We start from the raw sequence: 24,170 nt of genomic DNA on the forward strand, positions 1-24,170 counted from the left end.
GTTTGGGCTCCATGTCTAGCAGAGCCTCCATAACCAGGTCTAAGCTGTTCAAAAGTCTAGGACCCAGGCAACAGGCCTTCCTTGGAGGGCTACAAAGGAGGACAGATGACTTCCTCAGGAAATGAATGGTACATTAAACAGGCTCCATGGGTTTACTTTAGACCAATTGGCTTGGTTTCCAGGTTTCTTCTAACTTCTGAAGTTCATGAATCTGGGATTTAACTTATTTTACTCCATGTATTGCAAAGCTTCTTAAAATGGGTCTCAACTCTCTAGTGGGTCAGATAACTGAGGGAGTCACAGATATTAGTAAATATTTAATCTTTCTACTTTTTTATAAAACTACATACCAATTTCTCAGGCAAAAAGGGGTCAAAATGGAAAAAAGTAAGTTCTGCTTTACAGTCAAGCATAACATAAGAAATGTCTACAATTGTGTTACATCCCAAGGAACAGCTGGACAGGGATTATTTTTCTTCCTCCAGTGAAATGACCCCATGGGCATTGGTCAGAACATAGAAAGTCAAGGAGCAGCAGTCCCTCACAGCTCAGCCCATCCTTTTAAAGGGAAAGCTGCTGGGCAGCCAGGACCTTGCCCTTGAAACAGCAGCTTCATTTTCATAGCACCTTGTAGTACAATCCTTAGAAGAAAGTAAAAGGAGTGGCATTCTGTGCCGAGATTTTTGGTTTTGTATTGATGGGACTGCCAGAATTTTTGTATATACCCCTTAAACAAGTTATCACTTTGCATTTATCTCTCCTTCTCTATCTCCAAAGCTATCAGGAAAATTCTGACCATTAGAAATAGAATGAACTTCCCTCATAGATGACTGCTACTCATAGATGGGTGGTAGACCATAAGGGCACCAATCTGAACAACTTAAAGAGATTAAGAAGCCTCCAAGCAAAGATGGCAAGGGATAAATTCTTGGAAAAAACCTTGAGCACTCTTAGAATAGGGGATGAAGGAAAAAGAGACCAACCCCAGATGCATTTGATGGAGTACCTAATTATACTAAACTCTAACCCCTTCCTCTCACCTTTCCTATCACTGTACAGGGCACCATAGGTTTCAGATCCATCATCAATTTACCAACCTCACAGACCCACCCATATTCCATATTCTCTCAGGGCAGGCCATCAAGTCTGGATTGCTTCAATGCTCCATGCCCTCTCCCCCCTACCCACTGGCATCTATTCTCTATATTCATCTGTCAAGGTTTTTCTAAGGTCTGACTGCTTCTCATTCCTGTTCTATCTACTCCAGTAGTTCCTTATCACTTAGGTTTTTTTTTTTTTTTTTTTTTTTTAAATATAACCCAGGCCCCTTCCTACTCCCCTTGACTTCTTACAACTTACTCCTCCCCTAGTGCTATTACTTGCCATTTTACAAGGTAAGGAAACTTAGTCCAGGAAAACTTAAAAGACTTGCAAAGGTCAAAAAGGTAATAAGCAGAAGGGTCAGGATTTGAAGCCAGGCTTTTCTAACTCAGTACATAATAAAGTTTTAAAAATTATTCATCTTGGCTTAAAAATTTAAAAAAACAAAAGCAAAAAAAATGACTGTTCAAATTGGCTAATGTTGAGAAATAAATATTGATTATATTTCCAAAGCAAGTTTTGAAAAATCTCACCAAAACATTAAGGAAAATAAAAAGAAAAAGATAATGCTTGTCAGTGTCCTCAAGACTGAGAAGCTAGCCAGTAATTGCTCCTGCCAAGCACCTTGACTGTCTTAGGAGATTCTCAAGCCTCGTCTTGTGTCTGAACAACCATGTGACCTTATAAACTGGTGACTGTGAGCCTTTTCCCTGCAGTATGATGAGAAGGCTGATCCAAAGCAGCCCAAAGCCAAGCAGGACTGTCTCCTGGGACAGACAGCACTTAGGACAGAGAGTAGAAAAGGCCCACTGGGGCACATGGAGGCTTCCTCGGAAACACAAGCTGGCGGGGCCTGGAGGTTAAGTAGGAAGGAGGCATTGTAGGAACAGTGTTCCAGGCCAGAAGAGCCTCAGACAAGTCAATCACAGGGCAGCAGCTGCTTGTGGCCATGTTTTATTGTCGCTGTTATTATTTCTGTATGAGTGGACAAGAACACTGGAGGGTGCAGGGAAATTGAGAACAGAACGCCAACTTATAGGAGCTCTCAAAGACAGACAGACAGACACAAGAAACACAGCATGACTTAGAATCAGGGCTGAACCTTAGGCAGTCCCTACCCTTCCTGGCCCCCAGTCTTCCCTGTAAGGAGCAGAGGTCAGGCTGGCTAGCCTGTAAGATCTCCTGTGTCCCAAGAAGAGAGCCGGCCAGCATGTCCCTCTAGGGATCAGAGAAGCTCACAACTTGTTTGGGAAAGAAGTTGGACAATGCCAGGGTCTGGTGCATGGCAAAGGCTTACTAAATGCCTGTTAGCTATGTCTCTTCTTCATCTGGCCTACACCTGCTTCTCCCAAGTCTGTCATCCATCACCCTTAAAGAAGATCTATCCAATGTGATTTCTCATCCTCACTCGTGTAATAATGACAGATAGAATTTTAACACATGGTCAAATACAGAAACACCTTAAAAAAATCCCTTTTTCTCCTTCCTCCCGTCCCTCCACACCTCTCCTGCCAGTGGGGTTTCACATTTAAAAGTTTTTCTTGGGTTTTGGTCTGGAAGAAACTTTAGAGCAGGAGCTTTTAAATCTGACAAACTTGTTGACTTTTTCAACATAACTGATCTTTTTTGTAACCTTCTCTCTTTTGTTTTTAAAAAACATTCTGCCAGAGGGGTCCATGACAGGAAAAGGGTAATCTAATTCAGTACCCTGCTCCCTCATTTTACAAAAGAAAGGCCCGGGGGCCAGGAGTGGAATGATCTGCCCAAACTCCCACAGCCACTCACAAGCCAGTCTGGCTGTCCTCTTCAGATGACACAAATACCTCTTTCCTTATAAATACAAATTTCCTAAAAAGTTAGTTTCAAAGCTCAATCCCATACTGAAACTTATTTGATTATAAAACTCAATGTTTATTTTGAGTGAAGAACAATTTTGAGGATTAGTAGAACAAAAGCAGGAAAATTTGGGTCACTGAAAACGGCAGGTAGTAGCAAAAAAAAAAGACGACTTTGCTCACTACTATCTAAAATTTAGTCATTCCTGGCAACCTCTGCCTCCTCCTCTATTCCTGAAATAAGTTAATGGGGGCATCTGAGATGAGATCAAGTCTACTGGCATTCAGCCCTAAGATGACTTGAAAATGGGAGGTCTCCCTTGCTACATGATACAAGCAGCTCAGTGGCAAAATGAAGAGCCTTGTGTCTTGTTTTCTCCTTTCCAGGCCTTTTGGGGCACCAGCATCTCCTAGTTGACCTACTCTTTGTCTTATGTGGTTCATTCAGCCCTCACAGCCCTACATTTTAGGAATCCTCCAAGTCCTCTTTTTCTCTCCCTCTACAAGTGTAGATAGCCACATTAGCTTTCTTGGATATCACTTCTCTGCAGAGGATACACAACTAAAGTCTACTCCATATCATCAAGTGCCTACTGAATGTTTCAGACGAGATGTCCTGGAAGCATTTTAAACTCTGCGTCCCAAGCTGAACCCAGTAACTTCCTGCCCAGACTCTCCCCACTTCTAAATGTCCCCCACTGACCCGAAGCAACACCACCCTGCCAGTGTCCCCGACTCCAGACTTGAGCATTATTCTCTCTACTCACCTTCACTTCATACAGCCCCTCACTTCTGTCCCCACAACATTGAGCCCCAGCATCTCCACTCAAGACAGCTCTTCCCCCGTAGGTCAGTTCATCGCCCTGTGTCCAGATTATGGATTAAACTCCCCCTCACCGTCCATGTAACTATACTCAGTGATACCCAAAAGAATTTTCCCTAAATACACAACTGACTACGTATCTTCTCCTCACTCAACTCATCCCACTTCACCACTTGAGCCCAAGCCTTTTTGCCAACTTGCCTGGAACCCAACCCTCCTTCTTCCACTTCCGCCACCCGAGTCTCCTCTCTGTGCTCTGCACAGCACTCTCTCCTCCCTCCCATAAGAGGAGGGCATCCCCTCCCTAAGTCAGATCCGAGTCCCTCTCCCACTTTAAGACTGGGTCTACCACCAAATGGCCAGCAAACCAAGAATGGCTTCTACATTTCTATAAACGCATTAATTGTATTCAAAACTGTAAAACCACCCTTAGGCTCACAGGCCTTCTAAGAGCAGGAAGGTGTGGCACATTTGACTCAAGTGTCTGTCCTCGTACGTATGCATGTGTGCTTGCTGGCCCCTCCAAGTTGCGGGATCTTTTCTGCAAAGCCTCCCGTTACGCCTCTCAGACAAATTATCTCACAGTATTAATTACTTTGTGCACATTTGTATCGCTTCACTTGACATTTAGGCTGCCCCCATCACAACGCCGGCTCCAGTCTCCGCACTCCCGGGCTCGAGCCCACGCCTGGCCCACAGGAGGGACATGAACAAGGACTCAGTGGCTGATCTTTGGCTCACCCGGTGGCCCCCAAAGAATGATAGGAACCCTTTCCTGTGACCTGAGGAGCTGGGAGTTTGTGCCCATAAGAGGAGAACGATTCCACATCCTGGGGGTGGCCAGTGGGACCCGTGAAGTCAGGAGCCCCTGGGGCCCGGCCTCAGCTCCTTCCATTTCCTCAAAATGGATCTCTACGATATCGGGGCCACTTGCTGACCCTCCCCCAGCCAGGAGACGCTCTCTAAGTGTTCCACACCCAGAGAAATCGGGAGAAAGAGCACGCTGGGAGGGATGGGCTGAGGGGAGGGGAGGGCGCTGGACTTCTTTCTGGATGAGAACCTCACATGCCCAGGATTAACGTTAAAACAATCTCTAATGAGGGGCACACAGCCATCACAAAGTGCTCCACAAATACCTCCTGAGGGACAGGAGACACCGCACAGAACGTGCTACCCCAGACCAAGTGACCAAAGAAAATCCAGTGGGCAAGGTTTCTGCTGGGAGCCACGGAGAGACGAGCGGGGGCTTGGTGGAAGCGGGTTGAGAAGCAAGGTTCCTGCCGCCATCTTGGCTCCCACGGCCCCAAGCAGTCACCCTCTGTGACGCCAATCCCCCTGTTCCAGCAGCTGTCCTCACCTCTCACCCACAGCTCTGTACAAGAGGTCAGGGCATGATTTAGAGACACCTCTTAACTCTTACCTTCTCAGAGAGCCATTATGAACATCAGTTTCCTCTTGAAATGATTTCAATCTGGCTGTATTCCCCCATCTGTGTACATATGCCATCCAACCCCAGTCAGAGCCTAGAGTTCTTTAAACCAGGAAAATGTTCCTTTCTATAAGGTCTCTGACAAATTAACAATTACACTTCATTTTCATAATGACTTTGATAACTTTTGAGAAAATATGAAAATAGGGCAACATGAAGTATAAAAAATTCAAAGTGAACCATGCCCGTATCTGTAGCATGAAGACCAAAAGCTTTACAAAATGCACACCAGCACCAAAAGGCCACTAGGACTACCTTCTAACAAAATTGTTTTGGTAACTCAACAATTTAAAAACAAGAAATCCTAGGAAGGATTTTAAGAGTGGCCCAGTGACCTAATTCAAGACCAAATTCCTCTCTCTATAGCCAAGTCGTGAGGGCCAGACTTCAGCTGACAGTTAAGAGAAAAAAAAATCTAATTCACTCACCTTCCCAAAAAGTCACTCAAAGAGGAAAGAGCACTCCTACCAGCACAGAGGCAAAGCTGATTAAGCAGACGACGCTCTCTTTTGTCCCCCTGCAGGCCCTCCCCAGGGGAGGTCAGCCCAAGCCAAGCAGGCTCACCAACTCCAACAGGTGAATTCCTGATCAAAATGTACTTCCCTTTAGCCGACTCCTACTAGGCGATGCTGGAGGGGGAGGGGGGTGCTAGTCTGCCCACCAATTTAATCAAGTCATTTCTAGTCACAGAGTAACAGTAGGATAAGAAGAGGAGGGAGACAAAAAAATCAAAGCCTCTGTGTACTAGAACTTAATTTTAACACATGTGCAGTCACAGATGATTGGCTGCTTGCTTTGGTTTTGAGGGAAGAGGCAAGAGGTCATTTCAAACCTATGATTCTTCCCTCCAATGGCAAATGCATCCAACAGGGAGCGGGTGGGTGGGTGTAAAAGAAAAAAAGAGACAGAAAGACCAGACTAGAGTGTAAGTGGGAACTATTTGACAAAATAATACAAAATAACATAGATAATTTTAATATGTGGTATTCTAAGTCACTGTGTGGGAGTCTGACACTAATGTTTAAGGGAACTCCAGAATTAGGGAATCCTTCTACCATCCAGAAAAACCATTCTGCACAAAGAGTTCCAGTTCGTTATCACACGGTGAGCCAGCTCATAGCCCTCATGGCAGGACTGGCCTTCTCGTCGGGGAGCAGGCTGCCTGGTACTCTCTGGGAGAAGTATCGCCAGCATACACCTCTAGCACACACCTGGGGGCTCCGCAGCACGAGATTGGGAGGACGCCAGCCGTCCAAGATCCGTGAAATGCTCACTGTGCGCCCGGCCCGAGGCTGAGCCCCTGAGACACAGAGGCGACCCCCACTCTCGGAGCTCACAGCCAGCAGATGGGAGGCCAGCGAGCTGGGGACAGACTCCCACATGGAGGGCACAGAAGGGCCGGCTCTCGCTGAGAACGGAAAGGAGCCAAGAAAGCTCCAGGCCCAGCAAGGGAAGAGACGAGGCCCAGAATCAGAGATGGGGGAAGCGGGGAGGGGTCACTGGATCAGAGCACATGAGCAGAGACAAGGAGTAAGGAGCCTGGCCAAGTGGAGGCAGGGGCACCAAGCAGAGGCCTGAGAGAGGAGCCCCTGGAGTTTACTCCGCAGCGGGGGGAAGCAGTCCTGCGCTTGGAGGATGATCCTGGGGGCATGTGGAGTCTCTCAGGAGAAAGAAGCTGGGAAGGAGGAAGGCCTGGGAGAGAAGATCAACAGTGTGATGGAACTGACAGACAACGAATGTCAGCAGAGAGGCTGAAACTAGAGGAAACCATCCTCTGACAGACAGGAAAAAGCAAGGACACCAGACAGGAAATAGAAGGGGGCCTGGGGCCGAGCTCTGAGGCCATCTTGGGTCAGAGGAATGACCAGAAGAAGGTCCAAAGAAAACGGCAGAGGAGGCTCGGAGGCTCTGGCCACCCAGGGACAGTGGCTAGGCTTCAGGTGGTAGGCACCCAGGGCAGAAGCAGCAGCAATGTGGCCTGATGGACAGAAGAAGGGGGAGACCAAGACAGAGATTGACAGGAAGGAAGAGAGGAAGGAGGGGAGAGGTCAGAAATCCAGGCCCAGACCCGGCTCTGTTCTAGGATCCCACAGCTAGAGATTGTCTGAGGCCATTTTTGAACTCGAGTCTTCCCAACCCAAGCCCAGTGCGCTCTCTATTGCACATCCTGGCTGCCTCTACATACCTGAACTGTCCAGTTTGGTGAACAATTAGTGAAGTTTTAGTTACGATTAAACGACCTTCTAATAAAGGATCACTTACACAGATTCTTGCAGGCAAGTAATCAATGATAATATTCTCAAGCTCACTTGCATCCAAACCCCAGAGAAAATGAGAAGTTTTCAATAATGATGCTTTGGCAACATTTCTCTCTGCTGCCCCTCAGGTGACCCACAATGTCTACTCTTCTAAGATTGTGCTCCATGTTTGTCAGTCCTGGAGCATCAATGCACCGAGACTGGCTGTGAATAACTCCAGGTATTTGCAAAAGCGACCTATTTCCCCCTGCCTCAAATTCCCTATCTCAGTACCTTCAGCTGAGGTTCGACTTAAGTTTCAGGAGGCCTGTGCAGATCTCCCTAACTGTCCTGCCTTCCCTGTCCTCAAAACTATGTTGTGCTTTTCAGTATATCCACTCCTGTCCCCTTCCACCCATCACAATGAGAATGTTGGACAATGGTAATGGTCTTCAGTTTGGTACTAGTACCTTAATAAATGCTATGAAATACAGTGAGGTCAATTTTAGTCAAGCGATATTCTGTGCTGAGCCCTCGGAAAAAAAAGAAGGGTTTATGGTTTGTTTGGGTTTTTTTAGAGGAGGGTTTATTTCCAGAAACTTTCTAGACACTAAACCAACATATATTCAGTTGACTTCAGAGCAGAAAAGAATTTTTTAAAATGAAAAAATGGTTAAATTTTTAAGTTAAATTTAATTTTAAGGTAATTTTAAATTAAAATTTTAAGTTAAATTGAAAATTTAGCTAAGTTTAATTTAACCTTAGATTTAATTCAACACAAAGAATATTTTAATCTCTATCCATAAATAAAAGTACTGATCATATGAAGAAAATAGGGGGAAAACTAATTTTAACTCATTTGTAGCAGTATAATTGTTATTTTAAGGTCATTAAATAAAATTTTAATTATTAACTTGAATAAGGAAATAAAATGCTCTTATATAGTTAACACACTACTGTTACTCTTAATGATACCTTTACGTAGTTGTATTTTGAGTATATGGTATTCTTTTCTTTCTCCTTTCTTATTAACTGCATCATTTCAGGTAAATTTTCCCCTATTAATTTTTCATATCCATCATCTGTGTTGAAAATTTCATTATTCATTTTGTCAATTATGCCTAGGGTTAAAAGAAATCCTCTTCTGTGATTAGGTCCATTTGTTCACGTTAATAAACAAAACATCTTTAAGGTATAGGTCAATTTTTTCCCTGTCAATAAAAAAAATAAAAACAAAAACAAGACCTTAAGTTGTTGGAATTAGGAGGGGATAATCTACTGGGAACAACAGTTTAGGATGTGATCATTTCAGCATGAAGATTCTATTAACCTTGGCATGAAAGGAGAAGAAAGAGAACACAGGAGAAAGACATATGAGGGATATGAGATGAGGAAGTGATCTTGGGGAAAGGCCTAGAGTTTTTCAGTGAAATTAGAAGCAACCCAATCAATGAGGTTTGTCCTTTTTGTTTAATGAGGACCAAAATGTTGGAGTAGAGTATGTCGGCCTAAGGATGATCAGACCAAGATGAGTTTGGAAAGCTTTACCACAGGTCAGGCACTATGTGAGCATTTGGAGTGGGGATGACTCTCAACTTGCACATCTCCCATTTTTTTGTGGCACTACTGCAAGTCTGCTTTGCTCATAGGGCCAATGCCCTCTTCAATGCAGACCCATCACGCTGGGCACGCCTGTGCCAAGCCTCCCATTTGTCACAAACAATTCCAAAGTTCTTATAGGATGCTCATTTTGCTTTTTCTGACCTCTATGTGAGCTCCTGCCTGGTGAATTCTCTATAAAAAGCTGTCTAAGCAAACATGTGTTTGGCATTCTAACAATGGAGCCAGCCCAGCAGAGTTGTGCTCTCTGCAGCAGTTGGAATGCTTGGCAGTTCAGCTTAAGAAAGCACTTCAGTGCTTCAGTGCCCAGCACCTTCTCTCGCCAGGTGATTTTCAGAATCTTCCTAAGACAATTCAAATGGAAGCGATTCCATTTCCTGGCATGGAGCTGGTACTGTCCAGGTTTCACAGGAATACAACTATGAGGTCTGCACAATGGCTCTGTAATCTTTAGTCTGGTGTAGAGTCTAACATCTTTCCTCTCCCCCACTTTCATTCTCAGCCTCCCAGTCACTGAGCTAGGTCTGGCAATGAGTGTATCCACCCCATCACCTGCATGTCCATTCCTGGAAAGCATAATGATTAGGTGAGTGACCTTAGTCACAGCATTCAAAATGTCTCCATTTGCTGTAACTGATGGGCTCCATGATGGATGCTGTGATACTTATTGGTGGGGAACCTTAGAAGTGACCCATACTCTTTGCATCTTGGTCTCAGAGGCTGCACTGAGTGTACAATCACCTGCTAATAAAAAGTCATGTACCAACTCTCCCCTCCACTTTAGTCTTGACTTGCAGCTATTTCAAGTTAAATAGTCTGCCATCAGTGCCTCGATGAACCAGATAGCTGTTTTGTTCTTGTTGAAGGCTTCTGACATCATTGAAGACATCATGCTTTTTTAAAAGCACTAGGGTAATCACAGTGCCCTGCTTCACTCCACTGGTGACTTGGAGCATCATCCATCATTCAGACCTATGCAAAGCATGCAGTCATGAAACTGATGCACAATACTGATGAACTTCTCTAGGCAACCAAATTTTGCCATGATTTCCCACAAGCCCTCATGACTGACAGCACCAAAGCCCTTAGTCAGGTAGATGAACATTGTATATAGACTTCTGTTCTGCTCCTGGCATTTCTCGCAGAACTGTTGGGCAGTAAGACTACTGACTGTCCATCAGCCCTTTCTGAAGCCACACTGGCTCTCAAGTAGATAACTATCTTCCAGGCGAAGAATCAACCTATTAAGGAGGACTTCTAGCAAGAATCTTGTTGGCAATAACTAAGAGAAAGCCCTCCATGTGATTTGTCACAGGACAACCTATTTCCTTTTCAATTAGAGAAAAAAGACAATACTGAGGTGATAGCCGAAAGTTTTCATACATAAGAGCAGTGGAGCCCCTGCCTTGTAAACTTCAGTTGGAATAGAATCAACACCAAGGACTCTGCCACACAAAAGGAATGTAACGGCATTTAAAATCTCTTCTTCAGGAGAATGTTTGACTAAAGAGGGACAGACTTCAATCTGAAGTAAACTGACCGGTGAATGGCTTCAGCACTGATTGATAACAGTTTGCTGACAACATTATAGAAGTATTCAGCACTGAGCAGTTAAGATGTAACATAGGTCTTTGACCCAATAGCAGCTTTCAGAGTATCATTACAGTGCTCTGAATTGTGACTATTGTATAAAACTAAATTTCACCTGCCTTCTTATAGAAGCGAGAATCCAGCATCTCTCTAATATTCATTTGTATTTTAGTTTTGAGGGAATTAAATGCTGCATTCTTAGAGACAAACTATCCTGCTGGAGTTATTTTTCATTTATTAGCTTTTGAATTTCTCTATCATTTTCATCAAACCGTTCTTGATGTTTGTTAAGTGTTCTTACCCAGATGAGTAAATGCAGGGCCATATACCAAATTTCTTAAAGCTACCCACTCCTTTTCTGCTCCCCTGCTGACAACCTTGTGTTCCCTCCAAGTTAGCATCAAACTGTTCTAGCTCAGAGAAGCGCTCTAATCTGAGAACATCAAGTTTTTTGGTAGTTGTCTTGCCTATAGGCTGCAGCTTGTGTTGAATTGGTCCAGCACTCTATACTAAACACTACCTTCATTCTTCTCACATTGTTATGGGGGTGCATCCACGAAGTTTTGCCCCATTTGGGTAAATGGAAGACAAAATTGGTGATGAGGAAGTCACAAGGAGCACAAGTCTTCCATACTAAATGATTGCTGCTCTTGTTGTTTCCAACTCCCTTGTTCCCAAGGACTCCCCGCCATGTCTGACTGCCTGTCCTTATTCTGGTGTGAAAGTTGCCCAGAATTACAAGCCAGCCCTCTTTCAGCACAGTGATGAGGTGGGTCTCCAGATCCTCATAACTGTTTTTCTTTGATCCCATCAGGATTTAACACACTGGGTGAATAAACACTGTTGAGGAAAGAATGGCGTTTTCCTGCAAGTGGCGATTGCACTGTCATGGGCCCGACGTTCACTTTCTTGGAGAGACATACCAGATTGCTGACTAGATTACTTTTGATTGCAAAAACTATACCAGCTTCATGGAGCTCCTTATTTGGTCTTCTTGCCTTTCATTTATTAGCTTCTAAATTTCCCCATCATTTTCATCAAACCTTGATGTTTGCAAGTATTCTTGCCCAGAGGAGTAGGAACAAGACAGGGCTGAAAAACCAAATCTCCAAAAGTTATCCACACCACTTGCTGTTAGATTCCTCTTGTGTGGCAGAGTGCTTGGTGCTGATTCTATATCATTAGTTCATGAGCTCACAAAATCATTCTATGAAGATACTTGTAGCACAAGTAACAATAGTGTACAAAAAATTTAAATTACGTGTGGTCAGGAGACTTCTCAGATGGTAAACAGGCAAAATAGCCCACTTTTTAAAGTAAAGTTCAGAGGCATAGGAAACAGCCAGAAGTGGGAGGTCACACAGGGATGGTCATACTTTAGTTATTGGCCATGTCACTTTTGATTCAGGGTTTTCTGGAAACAAACAAACAAACAAACAAACAAAAAAAAAAAAAAAAAAAAGCAAAATTTTTTAACTTAAATACAAAGTTGATATAAAACTAAAAGAAATGGCACAGCTTCAGAGCTAAAAGAAAAAAAAAAATTAACTGTTCTGATCATCAAGATTCCAACATATCCTAGAACAAAAGCTTTTGTTTCTGACAGATTACAAAGCAAAAAAATGAAAAAATAAAGTTATTCTTCCTGTGCTAGAAAGCTCTATTTTTGTCAAAACTACTGACATCCTAGCATTACATTCTCCCAGAAGAAAAGGTAACTACTAAAGATACAATGGGAAGTTAAAAATAATACAAGTTCTCTTTACCTTTGAAAATTATTGCCATTTACCTGAAAATTCCAGTGTTTTAGAAATCAATGCCAAATGGCTATCCTCTTTGATCAATTAAGTGCTAAATACAAGTAATGCCTTCTTATAATTAAATGTGAACATAAATTTCATTTCCCTGATGAAAACTATAGCTATCTCCAAGAGAATCCTGTCTATTTAAAAGAACAGTTTCAGAACTCTTAACTACAGGTTGAAACCTAAGTAGAGCACAATTCTGAAAGATGTACTCCCAACAGCAGTTTGTAACTACTTGCTTGGACAAGTTATCTGTGCTGATAAGTTTTAATTTTCTAAATTATGAAACAAGAGAACTGAGCTATGATGATCATTCTGAATCCAGCATTCTAAGACTATCAAAGTCTATGACTTGATGACAACTACAAAAAAATACAGAGCAGGAGTAGTGAGGAAGCACAGAAAATTTCTTTGCACTACACACAAGGCTGGAGATTTCCAGAAACTATCTTAGCAAACAAATGACTACTTTGTAGAACAGTGAGTTTCCAGACAATTTAATTTTTAGGTTTAGTGATAAGTATTAAAACTAAGCTAAAAACTTTGAATTAAACAGTGTGTGTCTGTCTCTGTCTCAGACACATATACACACACACACACACACACACACACACACACTCACTCTACATGGTCTTCTGCTTATCTATTTATACAACTTTTATCTGATGTGCTCAGAATGGGCTATGAATAACCTACTAAGGACAAATTCAAGAGCTCTTTTCTTCATGAACTATTTCCACACCATTTCTGGCATTCTAGAGTGGGACCTGACCAGAGAAACAACACTGTTTCTGTGGTGTAAGTCTCTGGTTCTGACAATATCCTCAAAAACATGGCTGTGCACCTAGCTTGTAAACTCATAGGTAAAATACACCTCACGTCCACAGGCAGATCACATTTCCATTTGCCCAGTACTGTAAGCAAAAACTTCTTACAAGTTACTGGCTAATACGAGACAAAGGCCAGGCAACATTTTGAACATCCAAAAGACTGAGGCAACTACAAAACTCAGGCAGGCTGATCATCTAATAGACAAGACAGTATTTGCAATACCCAGCAAGGGTCCAATAACCATGAATTCCACGTCCAGACAACACTATATTTGTGGGGGGAAAGACAAATTCTGCTAAGAATTCTTTCACATGTTCTTTGAATAACATTTTCAAACGAATTGCTGCAGTCAATAAAATCTTACCTTAGAGTAAGAGCTCAAGTTGCTTTTTTCGATGTTAAATTTTATTTGATGAAATGCTCTGCTTTAAGTGTTGAGAGGAAAAAAAAAAGGATCATCAACCCCAAAGGGGCCTTTAATAATGTTTCAAGTCCATTGATACCAATGTATTGGTCTCTATCTTCTTTACATACACATATATAAATTATTGGAAGTCCTTACCAGACTACTCTCTCAAAGTCCCATAAATCTCTGATGTGGTAGCAGTACAAACTTTGGTTTTACACCACCTGAAAAACAAACCACATTATGTCACTTTCCCCCCCCACTCATTCCTTACAAATGAAATGTTCTATTTAATGGAATGTTGCCAACAAAACCAAGCCCATTTGCTGCTCGTCTCTTAAGGCGATGAATTTTAAAAATGTTTTATTGTGAGCCCTTTGATTTGTGTCAAATTATATTATAGAAATTAATCATAAATTAGCTCAATAAATAAGCCCTCAATGAATCTGAGCTCAAATGCATGTATGAATACATCTTCTTTCCCCCTCCCCCAATCCTACATGCATACCTATAATACCAAAGGTGGGAAGGAGCTCCAATAGGCAAAGGAGAAATCAATTTAAATGCAAATAATGATTGTAACTTCCTTTTCCAGAAAACAAAAGTAAACTTTACTATATTCAAAATCTGTATTTGATAAGGGCATTAAAAGAAGACCCACCAAGATATTTGGGAGCATTTCTCTGTGCTTTAAACCCCCCCCCCCAAAAAAAAAGGGCTACTTTTACTTTAATGATAAGGGCTACAGTTTGTTTTCCATAAAACTTGTAATCTTGATTCTTTTTAAGTTTAATGGAGATTTATTCATCCAGAAGCCATTTTTTGAAAGCTCAGTCTAGTCACCACAGGGCTCCTGAACACACCCAACTTTAGAAATTATCCAGTATCACGCCCCACCTCTCACTCCCCACCTCCAAACTTGGCATTTCTGCCGGAAGCTATTATTCCTAGGAAAATGGGCTTTCTGTCTCTGAAGGAATTTAAAAGGTACTGAGGACTATTTACCCTCACCAGCCCCATGCCCTCAACCTCCAGGAAAGTGTTCAGTGGAAAATGAGTAGCAGATGACTTCCCCAGTGAGCCCCAACCTCCTCCAGGAGCTTGTGAAGGAGCAGGAAGCCCAGCATGCTAACTTCCATCTCTTGAATCCAACAATGACAGTTTCTACTAAAAGCTAAACATCTTTTCAGCCACGTGTGATTTCAGCTTTGGGGCACTTTCTCCATCCAGGAAGATCACATCACCTCTACATACAACCTGATTTCCATAAGTTACTACAGCTGACCAGGTCATCTGGCAGCCAGGCTAGTGTGGAACCTCTCCCAGATTTGATGGGCTGGCCCTTGAGTGGCAAGCAGCCTGTCCATCAATCACCTGGATCAAAGCCTTGACACTTTAAGGCTCTGTCAAAACTTATATTCTGTTAAAATAAATTCATGAAACCCAAAGTCGTATCTTCACAACAATCAAACCAACACTTTAGGGAGAAAAACCTAAAATTATCTCATGGCTAAATTTAGTCAAGGAAAAAAAAGGTGGCAGGAGCCATTCAAACTCCTAGTCCTCATTCTTTCCTCTCTCCCTCTCTATGGATAAGTAGCTTATCATTACCTTCTCAACAATGACTCATCTCTTGCTTTTATCCCTGGCTCCCCTCCTGGGCTGTGCCCAGTTCTGAGGCCCCTTGTACTATGAAGAGCTCTTGGCCCATGTTACTTTCTGGATTTCTTAATGCGTTTTTACATCACACTCTTAATCGTCTTGAGCTCCCCAAGGCCAGCAATGAACAGGTCAATTTCCTTTGAGCACTTTACACTAGAAAGCAGCTCAGCAAATGTTTGAAGATTTAGTGACTATTTTACCTCCATCCCTCTTCAAGCGAGTGCTGGAAACATCAGACAACTATGTTCAATGAGTACACTACAAATATGAGATTGAATCTCACTGCCACCATTTCTCATTTCCCAAAAGCAACAACCACAAACCTTTATCTTTACTCCCTTTCCCTTCTCTTCCTTTCTTTAGAATAACACAGAGGAACACTGGGAACAGAAGTTATATGATATGAGCTTTCTCTTCTATAAAATATATTCTATATTCTTAAAAGCTCCAGTTTTCTCCTCCTTTATGAAAAGGTAGTCCTTCTTCCCAAATCCAACCCCTTTACTTGTACTCTAATCCAAATCCCTCCCAAATCATCTCCTTTAGAAGATTCCCACTTAGTACCTCTTCTCATTAAAATCTCCTATTTACTGCTTCTTTCCCTTTCATCTACAAACATGACCAGATCTTGGCCATCTTTCCGAAGAAGAAAAAAAAAAAAAAAAGAAATACAATGACCTTCATTTGATGTACCATCTTCTCAAGCTTTCATCCTATATCATAAACTGCCCTTTCACAAAGACTTAACCAAAAAAATTAAATAAATAAATAAAAATTGCTGCTTCCACTTTCTTTTCCTAACTTTTCTAGACCCTCCACAATAATTAGATTAAACCGCCATGGTAGTGACAATCCTTTATCTCCAAATCTTTTAAACAAGACCCCTTGGAGGAAAAGCTATCTGGGCCAGAGGCCTCTGTTCCCTCTCCTCTTCTTTCACTCTCATCTAGACCTTCTGTAATCCGAGTTGGGTGGCTCTCTCCAGTTACTTCACTTCTCATCTTTGGCCACTTTGAAGATTTCATGATGAGCTTTTACCTCTGTTTTTGTGATACTTTTCTCTTCTGGGTCTCCTGTCTTTTGGCTATTTTTATATCACCTTTCTTCCATCATGTGCCTATCAAAACTGTCCTCTGTTTTCTTGTGTTTCCTTTTTACAATCTCTCTCTGATCTCACTTCCCATGAATTTAAAAATTAGATCTATAAACATCTCCTTAGTCACTCTCCAGAATCATACTCCACCAATTAAATGACTATCCACTACTGGCAATTTCCTACTTCTATCTTGTAAACCAAGGCCAGAACCATTGGGAAATATTAAATAAAAATTTAAAAATACAATAAAACGTAAGATAAATGTTAATGTAAGACTTTCTCAGTCAATATGCAGCTGTAAAGCTCTGTCTCTCTCTGAGCCGGAAACCCCTGCCAAAGACAGTCCGGCCCTCTAGGATGCTCGCCGCCCCCCAGGTTCACAAGCTGAGAGAATCCTGATGTTCCTGCTCTCTCCCCTGGGTACAACCACTCGCTCTCTCTCTTTGGGAAACCAAGCCAGTCTCTCAGCCTGCACAGCCCCCACCTTTCGGGCCAGAAGATAACAAGAGCCCCGCTCCCAAGACTTGGGTCCCTCAACCAAGCCATCCTCCCCGCGGCCAGCCCAGAGCCCTTCTCCTGCACATCCGGGATCTCCCCGTGCACGGTGACTCCCGCCTTCCCTCCTCTCAAGGGAATCGCTGACCTCCTCAATTCAGGAGCTGTCCTCCCCACCCCCAGGATTCAGACTCTGTGTGACTTGCTCTGGAGCTGGGAAGACCACCCCCTGCCGTGCTAACGCACCAGGGGGCGCTCCGGGGGTTCATGGGTCATTCCTCCTTTCTTTCCCCTGGCTCCGACACTTTCAATGACACCCTCTTTTGCTTCGATTGTCTGCGGGCCATTCGGGCCTGCCTCCAACCCACCATGAACCTCTCCAGGACCCTCTGCACAAGACTCATTTTTAAATTCTTTGAAAATAGTTGCATTGTTTCATTACCAAAGAGCAGAACTCGAAGAATATTAATATTGATTTTAAAATGGACCTTTGCTTTCAAAGAAAGCTTAGGGTAATGGAACTCTGCAATTTTTTTCTTTTTAAAGCAGTCCAGCCTGTCTTTCTCCTCAGATTTAACTAAGCCTAACTCATTCAACAGAACTGTCTTACATATACATGGATATCAGTGAAGTTCCCTGGAGTATCCATCCAAATATTTCCTTGCACACACTGTGTATTCTAGTTATTCTCTCTTTGTAGCTGAAATGACTCTCACACTATCTGTCACATAACAGGCACTTTTAATACTTGGTTGAAATTTTAAATCCATTTAGTAAAGAATGTCACTATCCATGTTGATACTTAAAATCTTTCTCTCCCCAACTCTACTTACTTGATATTATTTTCTAAGTTATACACTATTGACATATTAAGAAAGAAATAAACAAAGCAGAAAAATTATTTCACATATCAATCAATTCCTAAGAAATATAGGAAATTAATGTAATAATTTACGTAATAATAAATAACAAATGTATGCAATAAATTCTTACTTACCGCTGGTAATAGGTAGTGAACAGTACAAAGACAACACAAAAGTACATCTACACTACTAGCTCTGCCCTGGGAATGAAATCTATGTGCCATAGTTGTGATCCAATCAGCAATCTCAGTTCTGAACAAGAGGTATTGCTGGTCCTGCATGTTCTTCTCTCCAAATCTACACAAATGGCCATGGTTTAGTGTGGCACACGGCAGGTGGATAAATGGCAGAGCTCCTCTGTCATTTACTAGACATTCTCAATACCAGCAATCCCCTTCTCTAGCCATCTCTAAAGTCAATCCTTCTCACTGCAGAATCAGATCCCTAACCATATGAAGGTAATCAACAAACGGAAAATTCTAAGTTGATTGTACTTAGTTACTGGTGTAAGAAGAGGCAAAGATCTACCCTTACAAAAACAATGTGAGTACATTTCTAACCCTACCCTCATAAAATGAAATCATTTGGGGGGAAATAAAAGGAATAAATATTAACTGGGGGGAGGGGGGACATAGTTACCACATAAAATAATGCTGATATGAGGAAAAAACCAACACATTACTTTTTTCTAAAAGTAATTAAATTCTGCAAAGCAACAACACATATTAAAACTAGTCCCAAGAAAACTAGTCAACATAAAATGATAAATCTAACTTGAAATTAAAATTTGAAATTCTTAGAAATTAAAAAAACCCTTAAAAGCATTTTATGCTTATACTGAAACCATCGATATTCACTTTACATAAATGTTTTTAAATTCAAACAAGCAGGTTCCAGTTTCCAAACTCTTCATTTCAGACTACAACTTTGGTCTCGGGGCAAACAAATGAGCTGAGTTTACCAAACTTTTCAATTTCAGACTGTATTTCCATGAAACTTCTAGGTATGGCCAGCTAAGCCAAAAGAAAAAAGAAAACAAAACACCTCCCTAGAAAGGCAGGGATTTTAAGGCTTGCCCAAATTTAGGTTCTAGCCTGGACCCCCAACTTAACCTTCTCCAGCTCCTCTGCAGAAGGAGCCTAGAGGTGAAGGCAGCACCTTGCCCACTTCCCCAAGCTGTGCGGGCCCTAAGATCCAACATGCCCAATGCTCTCCTCAGGCAGGTTTCATCTGCTTTGTGATGAAGTAAAAGGTTCGGGGCCTGGTGTCCAGAAGACCAAGTTCAAATCCAGCCTCAGACTCTTCCTGCTATGTGAGCCTTTGCCTGCCTCAGTTTCCTAATCTGTAAAACCAGGTAATGGCACCCTAACCTCCACAAAGTAGATCCTAGGAGTTACAGGCAGGATCAGGAGCGGCAGTTCCTTGAGGGGGAGGTTGGTGGCATTAGAGCAGTTTCCATGTTCCTAAAAGTGTGGAACCTTCTCACACCTAATCCATAGGACTCCCAGATATCTGACCCCTTCTGCCCCAAACATCTGGATACTTTGGGACAACTGTGCTGCCCCAACAAGAGGAGTGAGGCTTAGGGACCTTCATTTTGAGAGACACCTTAGCCCTCTGCTCTCTTCCATGCCGACCTCATTATTTTTCCATCTTCCTCCTCTACCACTCTGAACTCCTTAGCTCTAGGATAAAATAAGCTCTTTCTCCGTGGGCAGCTGAAGGTCCAGCCCTTTGTCCTTCAACAACAGGGGTCGTGACCAGAGTGAAGGGCAGTACTCACACCTCTGCTCTCTCCACTTCTAAATTCCCAGACCACATTTCACCAAATACAGCCATCCTCCAGGACACTGGGATCAGTCTGCCTGAAGTCAAATAGATATTAACTTTCCTCTTAGAAACTCCATTCTGTCAGAGGGCTCCATCTGCCATTTTTAATGTCTGTCCAGACCAACACTGCACCAGGCCCATTAGCCTTCCTCCACCCCCCCCTTCCAATATAAAGCCCCTTGAGGGTAAGAGTTAATTATGTAAAATACATACAAATTATAGATACAAAGCCCTCCCCAAAGTGTACAGAGTTAGAACTATAGAAAAGAACTTGAATCTCTACTACAAGGGACTCTACCGACAGTAGCAAAATCTCTGTATTTGCAAGCTCTTAGATCTTCCTCATGGCCAACAATTACTAGCAGCTCAGGCCCACAGGGCAACTTGCTGTACATACTGTGCCTGTTTTTTGGGTTTGTTTCTGACACTGAGCCAAGAGAATTCCTCTTTCTGAGCCTATGTTTACTTGACAGTGATGGGTTAGGATCATCTCTAAGGTCGCTTCCAACCCCAACTTAGGATCTCGTAGGATTCATACAGCACCTTCCCCACCTTGTCCCCTCAGATTGGTTAACTTGACATTGAAAGTGGAGGAGTTTAGAAAATGGGCAAATGTAAAAAGCACCCAAAGGAAATAACAACGTACCATTGGCCCAACTTTATATTTTACTTAGGATCAGCCCTATCTTTAACCATAGGTACAGCGAATATAGTGACTCCTGCTCTGCTAGCTATAAAATAAACCCCACATGGTTAGCAATATTTTCATGTACCTTATAAACTACTTCTGGGCCACCATCATCAATCACAAGTACTGGGTGTAGGCTACTTAGAATAAAGCTGAATTACCATTTGACTGTCCGATTCCTGCCACCATCAAGTTCCCAGTGGGGATCTGAGGGAACTGTGACTATTCTCTCTGATCCCACACAATGCTTAGTACACTTCCTTTCACCCATCAGAGGCTTATGTGAATAACTAATATCAGAACACATTTCAAGACGAGCGTCAAATATAATTTCAAACACCCTATAAGTGATGCTTTCCATATTCTTTTTTTTAAAGGTTATTTGTACTACAGGTCATAGTACTCATATATCCCATCTGCTAAGACAGGCATTTTGACTTGTGCCAAAATAATGAAATTAAAATCATTTCAAAAAACCTTAAGTGTATAATGAAAAACTTCGACTTCCAAACATTTCCTAAACATTTAATGCTTAAAATTGTAAAGTTCTTAGAAAAAGTAAATGTAAAAGGAACTAGGGAAAAATGAAAGAAGTTAAACTGTTTTCATATAAACTATAGACAATGCTTCAAAGAAATGAAATATACATCTTCAAAGCCAAAAACATCAATGGTTTAAACTCCACAAACTCATTCCAAATTCTGGATTGTAAAACATAAAGGAGGAGAAAATATTAAATTAGATACAATAAAATATGGACTGGCAATATCCAGAACTTAAAATATTACAGCTGTTCTGCTACTCCCAAAAATTAAGCTTGTACCTATGATCACATGGTAATTTTCTACTTTGTGAGTCATCCATCAAATAGCCCAAAATAAGCTTGTAATTATTATTTCTATGCTCTAGAGAGAAAATGCTCCATCCAATGCTCAATTCAACTTCCTCCTTGTGCCTTAGAGAAGTCCAAAGGGTGAAGGCAAACAGGTTTCCACAATGGGTTCTGGGACAGGCTCAGCTTACATTCCCCTTCTGCTTCCTTACCACTAAAGAAGCAGGCCATGCAGCAACATCACTTAAGTGGTCTTATAAAAGAAACCTCTGATAACAAATGAGTCAACAGGACAACTGGACCCCCCTCCTCCGGAAAATCTAAGAGCAATAAAAAAGGCAGGTGAACATCCCACACCATCAGAATGACTTAATCTTGGCCCCAAAGAAGAGATGAGCCAATGCTCCAGCTTCTCTTTCTTTAAAGAAGTAGGGCACCAGGGGAGGGGATGTGCACAGGCTGACCAACTCAGTGGATGGACTGGTTAGTTTTACTGAAATGTGGTTTTTTTGTTTGATTTTGTTTTGTTTTAAATAAAGTAACAAAGTTGGGGATATTTCCCCCCAAGCTTTTAGGATCTGTAATTCTTTCAAAGCCATTCCAGGTCTGCCAAAGCTCTTCCTGTATACCCCAGCACATGCCCTCTAGATTTTTTCCATCTGTTTTCTTTAGTTCCGTTTTTACTTCCACCTGCAGGAAAAGCCAGAGACTTTGACAGTTAAGCTAAATGTCACAGTGGCCCTGTTGTGATGGTGAAGCTGGCTATAAATGTCTTCATAGATTTATTTCATTTTTCTTCTGTTATCTTCTAGTTTAATCTTAAAATGCCACACAAGTGCCTGAGATATTAAAAACAAGACCGCCAGCATATTAGAGCTTCTCTCAATGATTTATGGGAAGACGTGGTCAAGAAAGGCAGCCAGAAAGTAGTGGGAGGCTGTGATAAGCCTGACCGCATTAAGTACTCCAATGGATGAAATCACATTTTGATCAAATCTATAATAAGTACATTAAGTAATACAATGTACAAAGAATTATAAAACTTGTAATTATAAGACGTCCAAAGAGTTTCCCATTCAGCCATAATCTTCAGGTAACCAATTAGCTTAATTTTAAAATGTGAAATAATGAAAATTGACCAAAAACAAAAATCTTCTCAATTAAGAAAAATTAAATCTCAGAGCCTGATGAAACACAGGATATTTATTTTATATAAAAATAAGCCATGTACTTTTAGTGTGTGATCTTGAGGGGAAAATGAGAAGAATTCAGTGAAATGGACTTGTTCTAAGTTCAATATAGTACAAAGAGAAGGGAGAGTATCTCAAAAGACTTGCCCTTTTTTTCAGTTACTAAATTCAGTGGATTATTTAAGAAAAATGGTAATCCAGAATGACTCTAATACAATTCCCTCCACCATCAAATAGCCTAAGCACAGTTAACATATAAATTTAAATTTGGGGCTTTTGGAATGAAAAGGGAAATTCTCATTCTTAATTGCCAATCCCCAATAGAGATGGATCCCTTTATTTCCTTTACCACTAACCTTGAGGGCAGATGAGTACAGAGGAAAAAAGCATTTTGGGTAACATTTACTGAAAATGTAAAATTATTTTAGTAAGAGCAAAACAATTTAGGATTCCAATTCTACTGCAAATCAAACCATTTATTTCTGAGTCTAGCTGATATTAGTTTGGGACTATCTGCATATACTCTCTGAATAAATAAGACAAGAATGAAAATTTTAACGGGTTCCTGGAAAAATCAAGGTTTGTGTATTGGTGATATCTCAGTTTGAAAACCCTTTAGAAAGAAAGTCTTTTGCATGTAAAAAAATCTACAAACATCTCACTCAGCTGATGGAGCAGCCTCTGGAGTTCCCTGAGGAGTTTGCTCCTTGGCTCTCATCACTCTCTATTAAACAGTTTCCTTCTCTCACTTTCAGTGTAAAGATCTAAAGAGCTCAGCAAAGAGAGAAAATCTCCTTGTTTGTAGTCAGCCTTCACTTGCCTCACCAGCATCAGCCCACTGCCAGCCCTATAATCCTTCCCCATCACTCTCTGTTACCAAGCCAGGCCGCCATCTCCAGTCCACTTGTGTTCTAAATCTCAAATGCCTGGTGAGCCTCTTGTGCATTGACATCAGTCCTTGGACCAATCCTATTTTTCCTCCTCACTACATTTCCTTTTGAGTTTTAGAATTTCATTCCCCCGTCCTCTGCCTGTATTTCATCAGCTGCCAATATTGTTGATTCCCCTCTACATCTCCTCTCCCCCACACTCACCATGTTAGTTAATTAAAGCTCTCAGTTTCTCACCCCATGACTGCAAGCCTTCCTGCCTTCACCAATTTACCCTTCATAAAGTTGCCCAAGTTTTGATCATGTGATTCCCTGCTCAAAATCCCTCACTTTCCATCACTTCTAACATCAAACACAAACTTCTCAGCAGGGCATCTGAGGTTCTCTATGAGCTTTCCAGGCTTTGTATCCCTCTAGCAGAGATTCGATGTTCCAGGCCCATAGGCCTCCTCCCCTGCTTCCATCTTCTGCTTTCTTCTCCCAGGAACTTCCTCTCATTTCACCTCAGCCTCTTAAAATTCTTAAATTTCCCTCAAAGGCTCAGTTCAAGAGCTGCCTGAAGCTCTAGTGGTCAGCACTTTCTCAGGTTCAGGAAAAGCAGGGACCCCTTAATCTGGGGCATAGTAACGTCATTACAAGCACAGTACATGCACTTAGGACTTACAGTATATTGGTTTGACCAACTCAATACAATTCTTCTAATCCCAGCCTTCCATTTAAGGTCCTTCACAACCTGATACCACCCACCGTCCACTTCTAGGTTTTCTCATCCTACCTTCCCTTCACACGCCACAACATGGTTTACCTGGATGAGGCCCAAGTGTCTCCCATCAGCCCCATTCCCACCCTGATCCTGAAGTTTGCATTGTTCTCAGCAGATGAGCTTA

The 24,170-nt window shown here is 41.9% G+C and overlaps 1 protein-coding gene across 4 annotated transcripts in view; it reads right to left on the reverse strand.

The window, feature by feature from the left end:
• TBL1XR1 (TBL1X receptor 1) overlaps positions 1-24,170 on the reverse strand; it is a 140,575-nt gene that overhangs the window by 39,514 nt on the left and 76,891 nt on the right. For 2 of the 4 annotated variants that reach the window (XM_031957685.1, XM_031957689.1), the window contains exon 3: positions 13,894-13,961. The exons of the other annotated variants lie outside the window; for them this stretch is intronic. The gene's annotated coding sequence lies outside the window, so the exon portion shown is untranslated. The remainder of the gene's footprint in view (positions 1-13,893; positions 13,962-24,170) is intronic. 4 annotated transcript variants of the gene reach the window in all.

The sequence above is a fragment of the Sarcophilus harrisii genome, chromosome 3, assembly GCF_902635505.1.
Source record: "Sarcophilus harrisii chromosome 3, mSarHar1.11, whole genome shotgun sequence".
Taxonomy (NCBI): Eukaryota; Metazoa; Chordata; class Mammalia; order Dasyuromorphia; family Dasyuridae; genus Sarcophilus; species Sarcophilus harrisii.